This window comes from Puma concolor, unplaced genomic scaffold, assembly GCF_028749965.1.
Source record: "Puma concolor isolate L17-30 unplaced genomic scaffold, mPumCon1.1.hap2 unalloc_scaffold_23, whole genome shotgun sequence".
NCBI lineage: Eukaryota > Metazoa > Chordata > Mammalia > Carnivora > Felidae > Puma > Puma concolor.
The window spans coordinates 539503-557845 of record NW_028240229.1 but is presented as its reverse complement, the minus strand read 5'-3'; the positions used below and the strand labels follow the sequence as shown (position 1 = coordinate 557845).

The 18343-nt window shown below is 56.1% G+C and overlaps 1 long non-coding RNA gene across 1 annotated transcript in view; it reads left to right on the top strand.

Moving 5' to 3' along the window:
- Nucleotides 1–12822: 12822 nt before the first annotated feature.
- Nucleotides 12823–18343, top strand: part of LOC147571531 (uncharacterized) — a 29751-nt gene continuing 24230 nt past the window's right edge. Inside the window, exon 1 of the long non-coding RNA XR_015247331.1 lies at nucleotides 12823–12948. This is a non-coding gene — a long non-coding RNA (uncharacterized LOC147571531). The remainder of the gene's footprint in view (nucleotides 12949–18343) is intronic.

Here is an 18343-nt window from a genome sequence, read left to right as displayed (position 1 = left end):
CCTAATGTCCTTGACTACTAATTCAAATGTCTGGGCTTCTTCCAGGAAATTCTGTCAAATTATTTTTCTCCTTTGAATGCGCCATATTTTCCTGTTTCTCTGGATGTTTTATAATTTTTTGTTGAGAACTGTATATTCTGAGTATTATAATGTGGTTAAGTCTGGACATGAGATTCTCCCACTGCTTGGGATTGTAGATCTTTGCTTGTTGAACTATCAGTTTGTGACTCTCCCAAGCTACTTTTGCAAAACATGTATTTGTTGTTGCAAAGTTTCTCTCATTATCTCTGTGGTCAGCCAGTGTTTTCCTTCAATGTCTGGCCGCAAATAGGGGGAATAAGTGTCCCATTAGATGCTCCCAAAGACAGCTGCTGCCGCCAAGGGGGCCAGGGCAAGCGAGCCCTTGTGCCGGCCCCTCGGGACATGACCAGACCAACCAAAAGGCACAACAGACAAGTTTTGGAGTACAGAGTCCCTACTGCCTGCACAGGAATGAAGGCTGTTGGCCTGTAGCCACAGGACGACCGAGGGTGGGTTGTCGCTGCTTTGTTGACACCACTCACTCAGGAGAGTTGGACAGCATCTCTTCCCTGGTGCTGTGCACCGTGTCTGGTCTGGCTTCAGAGTCTGGAATAGTTGACCCCAAAGGCTCTCTTTAGCACAGTGGTCACATCTATGGAGGACGAATCTCTCATGCTTCCTGTTCCCTGGCTTTGTCCTCAGGTGAAGGATGCCGATGTGCACTCTGAGAACACGTGTCACCACCTCCCCACAAATCTCTACCCCGCAGGCAGGCCTCCACTGTTCCACTGCCCGGCTCCATTGTGTTTCTGTTTTCATTCTAAACAAACAGTGTGCTTCCCTGGGGCATCATTTCAGTAATACCTTGATCACCTTTGCTTCCAAGCACCATCACCTCCTTCTGTGGGTTTTTCTTACACGTCCTGCCTCTACCAGGTTGCTGCCCACTCCGTGGCCCTCTGTGGCCGGCGCCCCCACCTCTTACCCGTCGGAGCCCTGCCCCCACCTCAGCGCCCACAACTGCCTCTGCGTTGGGTCCCCTGGGGGCCTGTCCATCTCAACAGCATTGTCCTCACGCCTGGCTTTTCTGCAGTCTGCAGTCTGCCGTTTGCTTCCTCTTCTTCAGGGAGCCATTGTTCATGAGGTTCCCCTTTCATTTCCTTCCTGTTTAACCTCATTCATGCCTCAGTTTGTATCTTGACTAATTCTCAAGAGCTGGCTCTGGGAGGAGGACAAAGGCATGTACGGGTTTAGAGATCTCCTAGAGACACTGGACTTGCAGAACCTTCCAAGGAAAGTTGTGCACAGCTGCACAGTCCAGTCCCACCGCACACAGCCCTGTAAGTCAGAAGGAGCACCGTCCCCGGCCATTTGGCAAGAGCCAGGCTCTCCCCTGTCGTCTGTGCAGGGGATTTGAAGTCACCGTCAGCAGGCCCAGTAGCACCAGGGCAAGGGAGAAACCTCCTGCTTTCGAGAGATGGTGTGAAGACATTTGGGGCCCCTGGGTAGCCAGAACTCACCACCAGCAAGCAGATTGTGCAGAGAAGGTGCCAAGCAAGACGAGGCGGCCTGTGTTGTGTCTTCCCCCCCATGCCAATGGTCCAAATAGGCTTTGCTGGCCCCCAGGAGACCCTCCTGCTCATCAGGAAAAGCCCCACTTGTCTCTGTCCTGATGCGCGTGCAGAGGGAAAAGCCACCCCCCCAGCGCAGCCTCATCAGCAGCCCCACATACAAGTGAGTGCTCTGAACTCAAGAGGCGAGATGGCTGCCAGTGTTCCAGAGCCCGTCGTGGCTCCATCTCCAAATTGTGCTCTTGCTGCTACATTCTGTCCCCTTTGGCAGTGCGAGAGATGCCATGTCACGTATTTCCTGTTATTTCTCTGCAGGTCTCAAAGGACCAACAGGAAATGAGTTTGCCTGTGGAAGGAGACAGTGCTGAGGGCAAAGGCCCAGCTTCAGGTAAGACATCACACAGTGTGGGAGTTGACATCCACCCAAGTTTGATTCCCTAAAGAGGAAAATGTTTTCTCCAGAAAAACAAGGAGAGGGAGAAATCACCGGTGGGGAGTCAAAGGCTAGGACGCTTGTTGTGTCAGTGGCAAGGAGGACAAGCTTGGGCTCACGTAGTGTCTGCCAATGGTGCCTGGCGTCCCCACGCTAGCCCCACCACCTGCTCTGTGTGCTACAAAGCAGCAGGTGCAAGACGTGGGGCTGAACGCCCCGCTGGCAGAGTGCCTGCAAGGTAGGAGCTGGCCCTGGATGGCGTTGCTGTGGCTGCCGGTGTGAGCCATGGACCCTGACGTGCAGGGGTGGCCAGCCTAATGATGGCACCAGAGCGAGGGCCACGGAGAGTTTGACTAGTGACTGGAACCAAAGGCCTGATGTGCTCTGTTAGAGGCTCAGACTCCACCACCCGCACGCTGTCTGCCGAAATGCACGGTGATTTCGTTGTTCACTCGCCTGACCCTTCCAGAGTCCTTCTGAGACGGCCCCACCTCATCTAAGGAAATGTTCACCACTCAGCTTTTAAACAACTACCTACCCTTGGCCACGATGACACCTCCTACTGCCACCACCACTTCAGAGCTCACAGTGCAATTCTCCAGTGCTCCTGTTTCTAGAAAAGAGGTGGAGGCTGACCTTTCAACACACCTGTGGCCGCAGGAGTCAGTGGCTCCTGTTTCTAGAAAAGAGGTGGAGGCTGAGAGGGTGAGTTTGATTTCTGCGTGATTCCAGAAGGGGCCAAAGCTGGATTTTAAGAAACATAAAATACAAGCAAGTGGCATAAGTGACAGGAAGCCTGAGCCTCAGGTCTGGGTACATGGCAGGTTGGCTCCTGAGTGGACTGACACCACGAGCACATGCATGTGCACACTGTCCATGTGGGTGTGGTGCTTGTGGACAGGTAAGAACAAGGCGTCCTCAGCCAGGGACGGAGGCAAAGAAAAAACCCACAGAGAGCCCCGTGGGCACCTGCAGCCTATGTCCCAAGGGCCCCTGCCTCCCTGGTGAGCCGGGTTCTCACGGCCTCACATAAGGGAGAGACAGGCCCAAGCTCAGGGCACAGCCAGAATGGAAGGCCAATAAGTCATCCTGTAAAATCGGGACTCAAATGGCTACTCAAATGGCATTGTAGTGGTGAGCCCGGAGGAACCCCGTGCTCCGCTCCCACAGGACACAAGAATGAACCTTGGAGCCGAAAGGAGCTGAGAAAATCCCCAAACTCCTCAAGCTGAGGATTAACACCAAGTGATTGTGGACCAGCCGTTTGCAGGTGCCGAGAGGCGCTCCCCTCGCAGGAGCTGGGAAGATACCAGCCGCTCTCATCCCACATGGCCACGCCCTCATGGAGGCCAAGGCCACCACTGAAAAAGACACATGTTGGGAGCTGGGCTCAAGGACCAAATGCAAAGTAACTGTGGTTGTTGTTTGGGGAAACGACAGGCAAAGGGAAAAACATCTGAAGAGAACAGAAAACTTGTTTAAATTGCATGTGTATTTGAAGAGAAACCAAATAAAACTTAGAGCTGCAGAAAATACCACTGACGTGGGGCAGCTGACTGAGGGTTTTGTAGCACACGGGTCACAGTTGGAGTTCGTGAGCTCGAAGCTGGAACTGGAGAAGCTACCTGACACTCAAAGAAGGGACGACAGGTGGAGAGCGTGACCGGAGGTGGGGCTTGGGTCTGTGGTGTGAGCGGAGTCCCCCACAAGGAGGGCTGCTGGGGGGCATTGTGCGAGGCAGTGGGGCTGAGGGCCCTGCACTGCAAACCCGCACACACTCGGGTCCAGTGAGTCCAGGAACGGCAAATGAGACTGTAGATATGTCGTGAGCAAGCTGGCACACTCCAGAGACAAATAAAATGCGTGTTTTTAAATATTTGGCGATAAAAAAGGGGAGTCCTTCCAGGGAATATCGACTAGCTACACTCATTGTAACGGAAGCTACAGCAGAGTGGAGTCCTGCCTGCAGTACAGGGGGCCATCAGCCCAGGGCTGCCCTCCTGGCTGAAGCACGTTTGAAGGCGAAAGTGAAACAGGCACTTCACACAGAAGTAAGGAATGTTAGGGAGTGAAAAATAGACCATTTTCGTAGCATTTTTAGAAAGCGATGTCCCTAGGAACAGACCTAACAAAAGACACGCCGGACTCATGGAGAAAATGATAAAACTTGCAGAGAGACGTTTTAAGGAGCCTGATGAGTGCGGACAGACACAGCTCACGGAGTGCGTGCCAGGCCTCCCAGAGAGGCCAGTGCAGGATGCCAGCTCGAAACCCTGCGTCTGAGATGTGTGTGGAACTGCAAAGGATCAAGAATGCCAAGAGGCAGAAAAGGAGCAATTTAGGATGTCTGGCTGGGCTGCTTCCACGAAGCTCGTGAATCAAAGACAGAGTGGTGTCTGTGCAGAAATAAGCGCAGGGCCTGGTGTGGTGGCTTGCAGGGGCCGCGAGCACGTCAGTGGGCACAGGGACACTGTTTCTGGTGTGGGGCGACCGACGAGCAGGGGTGGGTAGATTGTTTCATAAACGCGGAAACATTTGGTGCCGTGTGGGAATAACACTAATGAAACCAGACCCCACCTTGTACCGTTTACACAAATTAATTCCACGTGGACTAAAGACATAATGCGTGAAGGGACAACTATACAAACTGGAAGATAATATTTGGTACTATCTTCTTTTTTTAAATTTATTTATTTATTTTGGGAGAGACGGAGAGTAGGGGAGGGGTAGAGAGCCAGGGAGAGAGAGAGAATCCCAAGCAGGCTTAGCACTGTCAGCACAGAGCCCGATGCGGGGCTCGATCCCAGGAAACCGTGAGATTTTGACCTGAACGGAGACCCAGAGTCCGATGCTTCACAGACTGAGCCCCCCCGGGCACTCCTGGTACTGTCCTTATGTCCTCATGGTGACTGAGGGTCCTTAAGCAAGATTTTCTTAAAGGCACTGTCCCTAAAGGAAGATACACAGAAATTAGATCACACCCAGATACAAAGGGAGGCTGTCAAAAATTGGGAAAATATTTGTAACACATAGCTGACAAAAATTGGTGTCCAGGACACAAAGTACTATGACAGCAGCAGGAAAAACGTAGACACATGATGACTAGGCACTTCAGGGAACAGGGAACCCAGAAGACCCACCATCAAGTGCGTACCTGCTGCCATCCTCCGGGAAATGTGACTGAAAACCACATGTGGTGGGGTGAGGTCCCTGTCACATGAGCAGGTGTGAGTCTGACATCACTGAGGACTGGCACAGGTGGGCCTGGGACGTGCACGTGGCTGGTGGGCTAGGGCCAGTGCTGCACCCACAACTGGTGGACAAGGCCGTCGGCACCGCCAGTCATCCCGGGTGTGGGTGGGGAAATGCCTGCCCGCTGCACCAGGAGCCATGAGCATTGCTGCTGGGTCCGAGGAGATGCCCAGTACGGGGATCCCAGCATGGGGGATAGGTGGAGGAGGGTTCCCGCTGACCCGCTGAGCAGGGCTGTGTGTGCAGACACAGATGTCCTGTGCAGAAGCAGCTGCCCTCCTGGCAAGATGTCAGGACGGACTGCACCAGGAACCTGTCCTTGGCCTTCCTTGCAGAGGGCCGGTTCTGCACCCGGGGCCAAGGACTGGGCGCGCCTTCTGCTCACCGCCCTCAGGTGCTCATGGCACTTTCTTTTGCTCTGCAGGAGCCAAGGAGCCCACACTGGCCAAATGGGCTGTCCACACACCAATGGCCTTAGAGGTCCGGGCTCGGGAGGCAGCCCTGGAGGAACTCAGGCTCCCGCACACACTGCCCTCCGGCAGCCAGAATGTGCTGCACATGGATGTCCCCTCGGAGAGGCAGCAGGTCTACAGCAAGGAGCCTGCCACTGTCACCACCACCAGGAAGCCTGCGGATGGGCAGGTGTGCAATGGAGAGGACATCCAGCTTCCAGGACAGATAAAAGAGGTGACTTGGGGCCGGGCATCGCCATCCAGCTAGGAAGCAGAGGGCCCGCTCGATGCTCAGGGAGAGACCAGGGTCAACCTGGATACCTCTGTCAGCACAACTTGTGTCCGCCCTGCCACGGAAGCCCCTGAGTCCAGGGCAGGTGCTCACCCCGACTCCCATGATGCCTGCAGGCGCTCCCGCCATGTTCATGATGCAGTGCAGCCCTCGACTCTATGCAGGCACCAGTGGCAGCCGATGGCCTGGCTTCCTCCAAGCAGAGTGCTGGGTCCTGCGTCCAGAGTCAAGGAAAGAAGGGAGCCTGTGCACACCCTGACTTGTGCTACACGGAAAGACTTTGACCACCCCTGCGCCTCACTCCACCTGGAAGCCATACTTGAAAGGCATTCATAAGTTTCCAAACACGTCCCCATCGTGCTCCAAGATTCAGGACAGACTTGGTGTGATGTTTTCACTTGTGTTACTTAGGAATGTTGACAACTGTTATGAACCTAAGTAGCCTTTAAGGAAATTCTTCAGACTTTCTTAGAAAGTTATACGAAATAATAAAAAATAATTTCACCGGCAATAAGCTTGAAATCAGTCTTGGTAAACTTTAAATTCTTGGGTTTCAAGTGGCCTTTTCAAAGCCCCTCCTGAGTCCTGGCCAGAGTGAGGCCGAAGGGTGTGATACAGAGGAGGGGATTCTGGCTTTTTTTTTTTTTTTTAAGTTTATTTATTTTGAAAGAGAGAGAGAGAGAAAGACAGCAAGCAAGGGAGGGGCAGAGAGAAGAAGAGAGAGAGAGAATCCCAAGCAGGCCCCATGCCACCAGTACAGAGCCTGATATGGGTCTTGAACTCAGAAACAGTGAGATCATGACCTGAGCCCAAACCAAGAATCAGACGCTTAACCCACTGAACCCCCCAGGCGCCCCAGGGCTTCTGGCTTTATGGTGAACTTTTCACCACAAGATAATTAGTGCTCTCATGAAAATGTAATTTCATTGCATCCTGGATCCATACAAAGTGAGAAAATCCTCACAACACTGGAGAACAAAAGTGAGCTGATAGGTAGGTGGTCCAGGGCCAGGGGCTCCTTTGAAACCGGGCCTTGATCCAGAAGCCAGGAACAGAGCTGGGGGCAAGGATCCGGGATGAATCCAGTCTCCGGCAAAAATAAACTGAGCTAAACTGGCCCAAGTTAAGAAGCTAGATTTTCAGAGCTTGAGATCAGTCCAGATAAGCTCACAACCAAAGATCACAAACCATCACACATGAGAGAGCCGAGAAACAGTAAAGGAGAATTCAGACCCCCAGAAACCTCAAGGACTAGAAATACGGGATATTAAGGAGGATGCACAAGATATTTTAATGTTGGGGCGCGTGGGTGGCTCAGTCGGTTGGGCGACTGACTGCAGCTCAGGTCACGATCTCACAGCTCGTGAGTTCGAGCCCCACATCGGGCTCTGTGCTGACAGCTCGGAGCCTGGAGTCTGCTTCAGATTCTGTGTGTCTGTCTCTTGCCCCTCCCCTGCTCACGCTCTCTGTCTCTCAAGAATCAATGTTAAAAAAATGTTTAAAAACCAAAATATTTTAATGTGAAACAGAATGACCATAAGTAAGCAAGGAGAGGATGTTCTAAATGATCAGGAAGGTACGTAAAAAGACTGAAAAGGATTTTTAGAAATAAAAAAATATACTTGTTAAAACTTGGATAAATTAAACACCAGATTAAACATAGCCAAAGAGAGAGTTCTTGAACTGGAAAGTAATCCGAAGAAGTTGTCGGAATGTGGATGCAGCCGTGAGGGCCACGTGGAGGGAGGGCTGGCAGGTGGGGAGGGCAGGTGGGCCTCAGACGCGTCCACAAAGCCCACGAGAAGGGACTTACTGTAGTGGCCGGGTCTCCCAGGACTCACAAAACACGTGCCAGTGGCTTCTTGTCCAGCCAGCTGCACAGGTGAGGAGATCTACACCTCGACCTCCTGTACGGAAGCATGGGGCACCGGAGACACTCTGACCTTAAGGACAGCCAGAGAAAAGACCACCAACGGAGGAAGAGCAGACAGACAGCAGACATTCTGGCCATAAGGACAGAGGGAGGAAACAACTTCCACAAAGCGTGACAGAAAATAGCTGTCGACCTGGAGTCACATACCCAGAAGTGCTACACGGAGGAAAAAGTAAAAACACATTTGTAGATGACAGAGAACTGTGCTTACTACCACCAAACACATAGTGCTGTGACTGGAGAAGGCATAAAGGAGAGAAGTGTGCGAAGCAAACATGGACACGAGGCATGGGGAACAGGCGCGACATTCACCCTGACCCTCTCGTGCTTCCTGTCGGCTCACCAGGTTTTCACAGAGTAAAGACACAGATTTGGACGACACAAGTAACGAGCCTGATTCACGGGATGGCTGCGGACCCCAGGCTCACTTGTTGGGAGGTGTGTGTTCTCCCGGGGCTCGTGGACCTTTTCTAGAAACGGAGCTCGGGCTGCCCTGCCTCACCTCAGCACACTTCACCCAGGGACCCTCGGCGTGCCGCCCCCTCTGTTCCTCTGCCCCTTCACACTGTGCCGGTCTCGCGGCTGTTCCTGTCCCTTCCTGCTCACTGCCAGCAGCGTTCCCCTTGTGGTCCTTATGGTTGGGGAGCATCCAGCCTCTTGCGTCTGTGGGTTATGGTTTACGTCAAACTTGGAAACATTTGGCCGTTATTTTTCTAACACCTTTTCTGCACCCTTGTCCCAAGTATTCTCTCTGCTTTTGGGGGGACCCCAATTAAGCACACAGTAGGCTGCCTAAAGCTGTCCCACAGATCACTGACGATCCGGGTTTTCTAATTCTCTTCTTCCTGTTCCACTTTGGGTAGCTTCTGTTGCTACATTTGTTCCGTGCCTAATCTGCCGTTGGCCTGTCCAGGGTATTTTCCATGTCACACACTGTAGTTTTTCAGTCCTGCTAATTCAGTCTGTGGTGCTGCTGTGACTCCCATGTCTCAACGTAACTTTCAGGCCCTGTGGAATGCAGTTAGCTGTGCTAATACCTCATACCAGTCCTGGGTCAGTCCCAGATGACTGGTCTTGTCACATGGATCTGATTTTCCTGCTGGTTTGCACCCCTGGTAGTGCTACATGGAATCATTATGTTCACCTTTTGGGGTGCTGAGTATTCCTGTATTTTCATGAATATTCTTGAAATTTATTCCGAGATGCAGTTAAAGAGTTTGATCTTTGTGTCTTGGTTGGGGCTAATGGTCCCCCACTAAGTTGTCTCCTTCCCCTGTTGCCTCAGTCGGCACTCCACGGATGCTGAGTCTTGAGCTCGGCCTCCGCACTTGCTGCACACGCTGGCCAGACCCAGCTGCATTCTCACGGGGCTCCTGCGGGGTTCTGGGTCCATCTTTGAGTTCTGTCACCCTGCATGGCGCTTGGAGGCTACTACCCAGGCACTTGCTGGGGACCCTGCCACTCAGGGGTCCTGTGCTTTGCTGCCTTTGCTCCATGTGAGAGAGCACACCTAATTCCTGTGACTGTGCCTCATCTGGACGCGAAAAACTGTAACAATGGGACAGATGGTACGTGCTGCTGCACAAAGGCCCATTTTCTTCTGCAAAAGCAGAAAATGCAATCATGGAAGCAGAGTCTGCTGGACCTTAAAAGGCTCAGCTGCTGTGTCCCCAGGAGGTGGAGAGGCACTGGGATGAACCCGATCCCGGAACTCTCGAGGGGAGCACTGTGTCAGAGCAGAGGGCATGGCTGCGCTAACCAGGAGGTGCGCACGCGGTCCTGTGCATGGAACGCTGCAGAGGAACTCTTGCTTAGATTAACTGGGGGCAGATCTGGACCGTACTAAGGGACAGATTTTGTTACCATGTGGAGGCTTCCTGGGAGGCTGTGGCACCTCTCTGTCCCACGGCTGCCTTCTGACAGGTTTTCATGCACATGTGGGAGCAGCTCCTTGAAGGGCTTGGATCTCAGTGGTGGCAGATTGTTTCTGTTTTCATCACCCGATAACTTGGTGGTGGACCGCGTCCTCCCAGAGGGGCAGCCAGAGAGCCACCTTGTTCACACGCCTCCTCTGGTGCACACTCCAGGCCCAGTTTTATGATTGCAAGGATAAATTCATAAGCTAAAAAAGCAAGTTTTGGGCTTCCTGGGTGGCTCAGTCAGTTGAGCATCCAACTGTTAATTTTGGCTCAGGTCATGATGTCACAATTCATGAGATCGAGCCCCGTATCGGGCTCTGCGCTGACGGTGCGGGGCCTGCTTGGGATTCTCTGTCTCCACCCCCCTCTCTCTCTGCCCCTTCCCACTTCTCTCTCTCTCTCTCAAACTAAATACATTTGCATTTAAAAATAAAGATGAAAAAGCAAGTTTCTGAAGTAAGCATCACACGCACGGGCTGTGGGCGCCAGCCCTGCCCTATGCCTCTGTGTGTCCTCGTGTCAACTACCCAATCTCTCTGAGTCCCAAGAGTTGCCTGGCAGCAGGACTGCAGTCAGGGCTGTGTGTGCTGAGGACCCCAAGGAGGACCCTGAGCTCTGTTCAATACGCTGTTGTTGCCATCTTGGGGGTGCTACTAATTTTTACACAAGGGGCCCCAAGTTTGAATTCTGACCAGGCCCCGTATGTATAGCTGGCCCTGACAGTGATGCTGTCTCCACCCTCCAGAAGCAGGGCGCCAGCCAGCGCAGCCTGAAATGTGGGGGCAGGACCTCCGCGGGCCGTGACTCTGCCCATCTGGCCCTGAGGGCTCCCCCAGCGCCCTGCCCTGAGGGTGTCCCCATCTCCCGAGGCCTTGCCTCTCCTTCCCAGGGAAAATGCTCCTTGGACATTTATGCTCCTGAAACCTGGTGCCCACCTCCGTTGGCAGATTACCCTGTGTCTATGCCAGAGCTCTAACAGGTCTTGCAAAATGGATTCAATGGTCACCTTTGGCCGATACGACAGTGGGAACATAGTGTGCAATGTTTTTCTTTCTTCCTCTTGCATCATTAGTAGTGATGTCCAGGAGAAAGCAGTGCTCAGGCCTGAGTGGGATGCAGCGAAGACGCTGTCCAGCTCCGACCTGAACAAACAGAACCCTGAGTCTCAACGAACAGACCTCTAGACGGTCGCCCATCTTCTACCAGTTTGTAGCGGAAGTAGAAACTAGAGGGTTGAAAGGAGGCATGTGGAACCCAGGACCTCTGTGGGGCTGGGGTGGGGCTGAGCCCCTAGGGCTGCCTGTCCCTGGCTCCCAAAATGTCAGGAAAAGCACGTCCTCCCCACCATGGCCTAGTGGTCTGAGTCAGAGCCTGCACCATAGCCCCCTCTCTGGTTCGTGAGCTGCCTGTGCAGGCTCTGAGCAGGCTGGAATCTCTGAGGTGAGCCCCAAAGCTGCATCCCACCTGCAGAGTCTGGCACTTGTGATTCATGGGGCTCTGAGAGCAGGGCAGAGTCTGGAGGAGATGTATGTGGGTGCGTGGGGGGGGGGGGGTCTCTGCAGCTGGGAGAGTTAAGGACAGAGCCTGGGTGGGGGCGGGGGTCTGGTGCCAGATGGACCAAGGACAGAGACTGGGTGGGCATGTGGGTGGGGGTTCTGTAGCCAGGAGGGGAGGGCAGAACCTGGGATAGTGGCTCCTTGGCGAGGTCCAAGGGAGCCACAGCAATGAAACTGGAAGAAGAGTCACACCCCGCCCCCCGACCGGCCTTCTCTTCTGGAGGGTGTCCAGCAGGACAGACAGGGAGACCCTTACCCCAAGCCCCAGCACTAAGCAAGTGGGGCCAGCCTGGAGAGGAAGGGCAGCAGGCCTCAGCCAGAAAAGAGCAGGAGACATTGGAAGATTTCCGGATCTGCGTGCGCAGGTAGGCAGGACGGGCCCACCTCGAGCGCAGGAAGAAAAGGGTCTCCTGGCTGCGCTGGGAATGCAGCCGCGGCTTGTCCCTGGGAGGGCGGCCCTGGCTGCACCGGGGCCCAGCATGGCCTGACCGCACCCAGGCGCGGCTGCACGTTCCGGCTGCTCCCAATCTCCGGGACGAGGCCCATTCCCCGCCTGCCCTCCCTGCGCCCCCTCCGTGAGGTCCCAGCCCGCACCCCCGACCCCGACCCCACTCCACATTGGGCCTCCTCGTTGGCCCGAGTCTCCGCGGAGAGGCCAGCGCCCCGCCGTCCCCCCGCCCCTCCCGGAGGCCCGTCCTCTCGCGTGCTGTCTGCCGTGGGGATGCGGGCGAGCCTCCCGAGGTCCCGGAGGGCCAGGTGCGGCCGCCCCTAGCGCACCGCCCCGGGCTCGCCTCCTTTGAGGGGTTCCCACGCCCCTGCGCCGCGCCGGCCTTGTAAGGCAGAGCCGCGCTGCCACCTGCCTCCGTGCACCCCGCGCGTTCCCGGGGCCAGGAGGGGCCGGGAGTGTGGCAGGCCCATTCCCCGCCTGCCCTCCCTGCGCCCCCTCCGTGAGGTCCCAGCCCGCACCCCCGACCCCGACCCCACTCCACATTGGGCCTCCTCGTTGGCCCGAGTCTCCGCGGAGAGGCCAGCGCCCCGCCGTCTCCCCGCCCCTCCCGGAGGCCCGTCCGCTCGCGTGCTGTCTGCCGTGGGGATGAGGGCGAGCCTCCCGAGGTCCCGGAGGGCCAGGTGCGGCCGCCCCTAGCGCACCGCCCCGGGCTCGCCTCCTTTGCGGGGTTCCCACGCCCCTGCGCCGCGCCGGCCTTGTAAGGCAGAGCCGCGCTGCCACCTGCCTCCGTGCACCCCGCGCGTTCCCCGGGCCAAGAGGGGCCGGGAGTGTGGCAGGGCCGCGGGCGGACCAATGAGCGTGCGGGCCGGGCCGGGCCGGGCCGGGCCGGGGGCGGGCCAATGAGCGCGTGGGGCGTGGCGGGCCAATGAGCGCGCGGTGCGTGGCGGGTCATCGGGGCGCGCGGTGCGGAGCTGGCGAGCCCGGGGCGGCGGGGGTGCGGGAGCTCGCCGGACACCCGGTCGCCCGCGGCCGAGTCGCGGAGGCGCTCGCTGCAGTGGCCGCATCTCCGAGGTAAGCGTCCGCAGAGCTCGGTCGGGGGCGCTGGACGCAGGACCACCCACTCCGCCCGGGCCCGCCGCGCCTGCCACCTGCGGCCGCCACGCCCCCTCCTGGCTGCGGCCCCCTGCGTCCCTGCGCCCCCATCCCAGGCCCTGGGCTGCCCGGCGGTCGGTGCTGCGCGCTGAGGCCCCCGGGGGCTGCGTCGGGGGCGTGGGTCCGGGGGCGCGAGGGGCGCGAGCGGGGGCGACCGCGCCGCCAGGGACAGGTGGTTGGTGCGTGGGCCCCGGATGAGGCGCTGAGGCCTGTCTGGGCGGCAGCGCTTCACGCGACGAAGCTGCGCAACCCCCCCCGCCCCCCTCTGCCGGCAGCCCCTTTCCCCGTCTCCGCCGCCGCTGCCGCCTCCCCACGTCCCGCTACGCGGACGCCCGGGCCTGGGGTGGTCGCCGCCGGCAAGACCGAAGGGAATTAGGGCTTAGAGGGTGTGTAATGAAGCCAGTGCCCTGCAGCCCCAATTCCGGGAGACCCGGGGCCACGCAGAGAGCCCAGAGTGAGCGTGGTCCCTTGACAAAGACCGCGCCGCCCCCTCGGGGTCCTAGGCCCCTCTCTGGTCATATTTGCTTCACCATTATCATGCCAGGTGACAGTGTCTGCCGCTCACTGTGCGACTCCAGCAGCCTCCACGGAGGGTGACACATTCACTTATCGCCTGTGAGCACAGAACCTGGCAGTCAGGATGAAGAGATCCGCTGCCAGTAGGTTTGCTCACACACCTCTGGGGAGCAGTGCCCCACCTGTGCAGCAGGACCAGAGAAACCCTTTATTCTGCGGTTTCAGTTACACAAATGCAGCCTTGAAATGAGCTGGGGAGAAAATCCATTCCTGCCACTCTGCTCATGACTATTTCGACAGGCGTTTGGTGTCTCTGAAGATGAGACACCGTTTAGGGTAAGCTGACAGTGTGGCCATCTATCTGCGTATTTAGTGGTTAATTTACCTGGCATTTTTTGGATACCGGCAGGGTCTCGGCAGGGTCTCGGGGACGCTGGATAAAGGACCCAGCTCCCATGTCCCACTCTGCAGGCCTGTGCTGACTCCCCATGGTCAGCCTCTCAGGGAGGACCCAATGGAGGTGGGGGGGGGGGGGCGGGGGGAGCTCTGCACAATCCAGGGCAGCCCCGCACTCCTAGGAGGTGATTGGTAAAGGCCAACCTGGATCCTGAGTGCCCTTGGGACCACAGAGGCTTGGAGTGATGGGGAGAGAGCTTGGAACAAGCAGGAAATGGGGGTGGGGCAGCGAGACAGCGGCTTGACTGATGCCTTAATTAAGCTGGATTCTGTGACCCTGTCTCTGGTACCAGCCACTCTTCCCATCACATGGTCCAAATTACAGGGCTCCTCGAGGGTTCTGGGGGAAGGGGTGCTGGTGAATTTGTCTGCAAATTGCCTGCGGTAGGAGGGTATGTGCATTCTCCTGGCGGAAGGGTCTGCCGCTTTCCTGATTTCCAGAGGGTTCCATGAGTGAGAAAGGTACTATAACTTAAGTGCTACATTAGAAAATCCCTCTCCGTGAGTACGGAAGGATGAAGTGATGGAGATCATGGGAAGCTCTCTTGGCTGTATTCTTATCTTCCTGGTGCTGTTTGGCTCCTCTTCCCGAATCCTTTGAAGTCTCAGTAAATAACTGTTGTAAAAGTGTATACAAGGTTAGAAATACTCATGGTGGAAAATGTGTAAATCACAGGAGAATTTAAAGAAAATTAAATCCCTCATCACTGCTTGAGGATGCAGAGAAGGCTTTTAGCAGCCAGACGGTCCTCAGGGCCGCAGAGTGCTCCAGGCAGGAGAGACTGAGAATGAAAAGCTTCCTCTGGGAGAGGCTGCGCTGCCTGGAAGCCAGGCCTATTTATAGCTGGTGATGTTGCTGGTGAGGCAGGAGGAGCATGTCTGGGGATCTTGGGACCACAAGGCAAGGGCCCTGCTGCACCTTGAAGTGTCAGGTCCTCTCTGGGCTCAGCGTGGCTCCAGCTGGAGGGCGGTGGGGGCGGGGCGGTGTACCCCTGAGCCCACAGACCCTGGACCTGGCAGACACTTGCCTGTGTGTAAGCAGCAGCCTTACCTCAAGGGGGTGGGGGGATGGAGCGCACCTGCAGCTGGGGCTCAGACGTGGTCTCCAGCCTTTCTGGGTGAGGACAGAGCCCTGGTGTCTGCCCTCAGCAGTGCGTCTTCAGGGGGACCCTTTGCAGCAGCGGAGAGTGCGGGGTGCGGGGTTGGCCCTGCTGGGGCCTCGGGTGAGGGTGCGGCCCTGTGTGAGCCCCAGGAGCGGCCTGTGGGGGGGGGGGCTGCTCCTCCCTCCTCCCCACCTCTCATCTGATGTGGGGTGTCAGTCTGCTTCCAAGCTCCTTATTCCCTGGAACTGTGCAATAGCACAGGACGGCCGTCAGCCGGGAGGTGTAATTTAGCGTTCAAACACAGGACCTTCTTGGTGAAGAGTCTAAAGTCTTGCATAGAGTGTAAGGCAGTGACAGTTTTCTGCCTTCCCCGCCTTCGCCCCCAGCCCTCGCTTCTCTCAGCAGGGGGACCTGCCAGCCGGTCCTGGGAGGAGCACGTTCACACCGACTTTTTCTTGTTTTTAATGAGGTTTGTGGTGAGGAATGATGGATTCTTACCTTTGCTCAAGCCTAGATGTTAAAACCACCTGGAGCCTTTTCCACTCCTCCTGCTGCCTCTGTGGTGGGGCGCACCCATGTGTCTCCAGCGTATGTCCCTGTGTGTCCCCACGTGTCCCTAGCATGTCCCCAGGGTGCCTGTGTCTCTGGTTCTCTTGGCATAAGTGCAGTGCCCCCGCGTGGGCTCCGTGTGACCTCCGGCCCTGAGCCACGTTTCCCCAGATCTCTCCCTGTCACACCTGTGTGACTGCATGTCTGCTGAGCACCTGCCAGGTGGGAAGCCCCACTGCACTGGGGACAATACCCAGCAGCCGGTGCCCCCGGGTGACCTCGTGCAGTCCCCACATGCCCCGCTGTCTCACCTGCACAGGAGGGCGGGGGGGGGGGGGGAGGGGCGCCAGGTGGGCAGGGTGTGGGGCGTGCGGTGCAGGTGTGGGTCTGGGCCCAGAACCGACGTTAAGTCAGGTTAAGTCAGGTGCTCCTCGAGTGTGCCTGCGGCCCTGCGTCACAAGCTGTCTGTAGAAAGCCCACCCACACCCTCCTTCTCCATCCAGGTGTACGCACTTCGTGCACTCACTGACCCTCGACCCTGCTCCCGTCATTTAATACCGTAGGACAGACTGTCCCCAAACCAGGGCTTTAAGATAGTGACCCCATTTGCTTTTTGCTCATGACTCTGCCACCCAGCAGGGCTTGGCACGGACAGTGGTCCCCACCCCCTGACCTCAGCTAGGGGTTTGCTGGCCAGACAGGACCACCCAAGGCTGCCCTGCTTAGTTGAGTCTGGGTTGAGTGGCTGGCACGAGGCTCCCCTGTCTCTGTGTGGGGTCTCTCCAGAACGTTTGCCTGTCCCCTGAGGGAACAGGGGAGCCTGGTTCTTTGTCATTTGGCTGTGTCCCATGGTCCGGCCAGCTGGAAGGGCCCCTGGCTTGAGGGGCAGGAGCTGGTGGGTGGGAGACGCCTAGGGTCTCCCTAGGGTGGCCCCCTTCTCGGTGCTTCGGAGGACCAGTTGTGGCAGCCCCTGGGGCCCCTGGCCCTGTGCCCCTTGGCCTTTGACGGCCCCTGGCCTGCTCCCTCAGGACTCGCTGCACCCTTTCCCTGGCAGCAGGTCGCACGTCTGTGGGTGGACGGCCCCCTCGGCCGCGCGGCCCGCTGCACCCTGGTTCTGATTCCTGCTGCTTGGTCAGTTGTCCCCCGTGTCCTCGGGGTCTGAGGCTCCATTCTCCTGACACCCTGCAGGCCCTGCCCCACTGGGCCTTCCACCCTGGCAGGGGCCCCTGCCTGCTTCTGTGGACTTGCTGCCTTTTTCTCATTGAGTTGTAGGGTCCTTTGCAGGTTCTGGAGACAAGCCCATATTTGTATCTTCTCCTACCCCGTGGCTTCCCTTTTCTCTCCATCGGTGATAATTTTTGATGAACAGAAGTTCTTGATTTCAGCCTGGTGCCATCCTAGAATTGTTTCCTTTAAGGGCAGTGATTTTTGAGGCTTGTGCAGTGGATCTTTCTCTATCCCCAGGACGTCAGATACCCTCAGCCCTCACCTTCGTGAGGATTTTGCCTTTCCTACTTCAGTCCTCGGAGCGCCTGAAGGGTGGTGTCGATGCCCCGTCTCCCCTGCGTCTGCCATTTACTGAAAATATGCTCCTCCCTTTTTTCCGCAGGGCCACCTTGTCACACACGTGTGCACATGTGTTTGGGCTCTGGCGTCCCTCCCATTGTTGATTCTGTCCCATTGGTGCTGTCTTTGCTTCCAGACCTTTCTCTCGAGTCTCCATGCCCGTGGAGCAAATCTTGTCCTTTTAAAATCACTGTGTATTCACAGCCCTTCTCCCACGTATGTCAGCTCAGTGCACCTGGATACTAGACACAAAAGTTGTCGGGAGTTTTTATCTAGATTAAGTTAAGACTGGTTGAATTTAGGGACAGCTGACATCTTTCTGTATGTAGATTCCAACCCATGTTCATAACGTCATCACTTAGGCCTTTCGTTTCCTTCAGTGGCCGAGTTTTCTGTGTTGACTGTGCGTCCTCTGTGAGCGGTGTTCCTAGGAACTTGTATTTCTTCATATTTTAAATGTTGCATTTCTAAATGCTTTTTACTGTGCGTCTTTGCTGTTATGCAGAAATGAAATGGCCTTTTGTGTGTTGACCACGTATCCAGAAACACCACTAGACTCACTTATTGATGCTAATAATCGTCCTGGGATCCCTTTGGGTTTGGTGTGTGCACAACCCTAGAAACTGCAGATGATGAGTTTTTTTCCCTAACAATTTTTATATCTTCATTTCCTTTTCTTGCCTTACTGTACTGACATGGGGAATACAGTACTTGCCCAACTTAAAAACAAACGCTTTCAATATTTCAAGTGTGGTGGCATTTTTCAGTTTTTTTCAGGTGGCCCTTTTTCTCAGAATAAGGAGTTTCCTCTTTTTTCGATTTACTAAGAATTCGCATGATGCATAGATGCTGACTTCTGTCAGATGCTCTCCCTGCGTTTATGACGGTGGCATTAGTATGACGGGATTCTGTTGGTTAATGTTTTGTTTAGGATTGTGAAGGACAGTTTTTGTATCCATGGGCAGCTCCTCAGGTCTGCCTGCGGTGTGGAGTGACTCTGGCTCCCACCGAGGCCGGGACCTGGCTGCCTTGCCCCTGCAGCAGGGCTGTGTAGGACCCCCCCCCCCCCCAATTGTCATTGGGTTCAGGACCGCCAGGCAAATCAGACCTCGCCTTGATACCTT